The sequence below is a fragment of the Lupinus angustifolius genome, unplaced genomic scaffold (genome assembly GCF_001865875.1).
Source record: "Lupinus angustifolius cultivar Tanjil unplaced genomic scaffold, LupAngTanjil_v1.0 Scaffold_505, whole genome shotgun sequence".
NCBI classification, from domain to species: domain Eukaryota; kingdom Viridiplantae; phylum Streptophyta; class Magnoliopsida; order Fabales; family Fabaceae; genus Lupinus; species Lupinus angustifolius.
Window position 1 is genome coordinate 167,293 of NW_017727870.1, and position 3,889 is coordinate 171,181.

Below are 3,889 nucleotides of genomic sequence, written 5' to 3' on the forward strand. Positions count from 1 at the left end.
GAGGAGGACGATGAGGATGAGGATAGGATGAGGATGAGGAGGAGGATGAAGATGAGGATAGGATGAGGATGAGAACGAGGTTAGGATGAGGATGAAGATGAGGAAGAGGTTGAGGATGAGGACGAGGATAAGGATGAGGATCAGGACAAGGATGAGGATAGGAGCAGGATGGGGATGAGGATAGGAGGAGGACGAGAATGAGGATCAGAATGAGGATGAGGATAGGATGAGGGTGAGAATGTGGACGAGGATGACGATAAGGATAATGATAGGTTGAGGAGGAGGGTGAGGATGAGGATAGGATGAGGGTGAGAATGTGGACGAGGATGACGATAAGGATAATGATAGGTTGAGGAGGAGGGTGAGGATGAGGATAGGATGAGGGTGAGAATGTGGACGAGGATGACGATAAGGATAATGATAGGTTGAGGAGGAGGGTGAGGATGAGGATAGGATGAGGGTGAGAATGTGGACGAGGATGACGATAAGGATAATGATAGGTTGAGGAGGAGGGTGAGGATGAGGATAGGATGAGGGTGAGAATGTGGACGAGGATGACGATAAGGATAATGATAGGTTGAGGAGGAGGGTGAGGATGAGGATAGGATGAGGGTGAGAATGTGGACGAGGATGACGATAAGGATAATGATAGGTTGAGGAGGAGGGTGAGGATGAGGATAGGATGAGGGTGAGAATGTGGACGAGGATGACGATAAGGATAATGATAGGTTGAGGAGGAGGGTGAGGATGAGGATAGGATGAGGGTGAGAATGTGGACGAGGATGACGATAAGGATAATGATAGGTTGAGGAGGAGGGTGAGGATGAGGATAGGATGAGGGTGAGAATGTGGACGAGGATGACGATAAGGATAATGATAGGTTGAGGAGGAGGGTGAGGATGAGGATAGGATGAGGGTGAGAATGTGGACGAGGATGACGATAAGGATAATGATAGGTTGAGGAGGAGGGTGAGGATGAGGATAGGATGAGGGTGAGAATGTGGACGAGGATGACGATAAGGATAATGATAGGTTGAGGAGGAGGGTGAGGATGAGGATAGGATGAGGGTGAGAATGTGGACGAGGATGACGATAAGGATAATGATAGGTTGAGGAGGAGGGTGAGGATGAGGATAGGATGAGGGTGAGAATGTGGACGAGGATGACGATAAGGATAATGATAGGTTGAGGAGGAGGGTGAGGATGAGGATAGGATGAGGGTGAGAATGTGGACGAGGATGACGATAAGGATAATGATAGGTTGAGGAGGAGGGTGAGGATGAGGATAGGATGAGGGTGAGAATGTGGACGAGGATGACGATAAGGATAATGATAGGTTGAGGAGGAGGGTGAGGATGAGGATAGGATGAGGGTGAGAATGTGGACGAGGATGACGATAAGGATAATGATAGGTTGAGGAGGAGGGTGAGGATGAGGATAGGATGAGGGTGAGAATGTGGACGAGGATGACGATAAGGATAATGATAGGTTGAGGAGGAGGGTGAGGATGAGGATAGGATGAGGGTGAGAATGTGGACGAGGATGACGATAAGGATAATGATAGGTTGAGGAGGAGGGTGAGGATGAGGATAGGATGAGGGTGAGAATGTGGACGAGGATGACGATAAGGATAATGATAGGTTGAGGAGGAGGGTGAGGATGAGGATAGGATGAGGGTGAGAATGTGGACGAGGATGACGATAAGGATAATGATAGGTTGAGGAGGAGGGTGAGGATGAGGATAGGATGAGGGTGAGAATGTGGACGAGGATGACGATAAGGATAATGATAGGTTGAGGAGGAGGGTGAGGATGAGGATAGGATGAGGGTGAGAATGTGGACGAGGATGACGATAAGGATAATGATAGGTTGAGGAGGAGGGTGAGGATGAGGATAGGATGAGGGTGAGAATGTGGACGAGGATGACGATAAGGATAATGATAGGTTGAGGAGGAGGGTGAGGATGAGGATAGGATGAGGGTGAGAATGTGGACGAGGATGACGATAAGGATAATGATAGGTTGAGGAGGAGGGTGAGGATGAGGATAGGATGAGGGTGAGAATGTGGACGAGGATGACGATAAGGATAATGATAGGTTGAGGAGGAGGGTGAGGATGAGGATAGGATGAGGGTGAGAATGTGGACGAGGATGACGATAAGGATAATGATAGGTTGAGGAGGAGGGTGAGGATGAGGATAGGATGAGGGTGAGAATGTGGACGAGGATGACGATAAGGATAATGATAGGTTGAGGAGGAGGGTGAGGATGAGGATAGGATGAGGGTGAGAATGTGGACGAGGATGACGATAAGGATAATGATAGGTTGAGGAGGAGGGTGAGGATGAGGATAGGATGAGGGTGAGAATGTGGACGAGGATGACGATAAGGATAATGATAGGTTGAGGAGGAGGGTGAGGATGAGGATAGGATGAGGGTGAGAATGTGGACGAGGATGACGATAAGGATAATGATAGGTTGAGGAGGAGGGTGAGGATGAGGATAGGATGAGGGTGAGAATGTGGACGAGGATGACGATAAGGATAATGATAGGTTGAGGAGGAGGGTGAGGATGAGGATAGGATGAGGGTGAGAATGTGGACGAGGATGACGATAAGGATAATGATAGGTTGAGGAGGAGGGTGAGGATGAGGATAGGATGAGGGTGAGAATGTGGACGAGGATGACGATAAGGATAATGATAGGTTGAGGAGGAGGGTGAGGATGAGGATAGGATGAGGGTGAGAATGTGGACGAGGATGACGATAAGGATAATGATAGGTTGAGGAGGAGGGTGAGGATGAGGATAGGATGAGGGTGAGAATGTGGACGAGGATGACGATAAGGATAATGATAGGTTGAGGAGGAGGGTGAGGATGAGGATAGGATGAGGGTGAGAATGTGGACGAGGATGACGATAAGGATAATGATAGGTTGAGGAGGAGGGTGAGGATGAGGATAGGATGAGGGTGAGAATGTGGACGAGGATGACGATAAGGATAATGATAGGTTGAGGAGGAGGGTGAGGATGAGGATAGGATGAGGGTGAGAATGTGGACGAGGATGACGATAAGGATAATGATAGGTTGAGGAGGAGGGTGAGGATGAGGATAGGATGAGGGTGAGAATGTGGACGAGGATGACGATAAGGATAATGATAGGTTGAGGAGGAGGGTGAGGATGAGGATAGGATGAGGGTGAGAATGTGGACGAGGATGACGATAAGGATAATGATAGGTTGAGGAGGAGGGTGAGGATGAGGATAGGATGAGGGTGAGAATGTGGACGAGGATGACGATAAGGATAATGATAGGTTGAGGAGGAGGGTGAGGATGAGGATAGGATGAGGACGAGAATAAGGATAGGATGAGGATGAGGAAGAGGATGAGGAAGAGGTAGAGAATGAGTATGAGGTTTGGATGAGGAGGACGATGAGTGTAGGATGAGGACAAGAATGAGGACGAGGATAGGATGAGGACGAGGATGAGGATGAGGATGAGGATGATGATAGGATGAGGACGAGAATGAGGATGAGGATAGGATGAGGAAGAGAATGAGAATGAGGATAGGATGAGGATGAGGATGAGGACGAGAATGAGGATGAGGATAGGATGAGGAAGAGAATGAGAATGAGGATAGGATGAGGATGAGGATGAGGACGAGAATGAGGATGAGGATAGGATGAGGAAGAGAATGAGAATGAGGATAGGATGAGGATGAGGATGAGGACGAGAATGAGGATGAGGATAGGATGAGGAAGAGAATGAGAATGAGGATAGGATGAGGATGAGGATGAGGACGAGAATGAGGATGAGGATAGGAGGATGATGAGGCAGAGGATGGGTATGAGGATAGGATGTGGAGGAGAATGAGGATGAGGAGGAGGATGA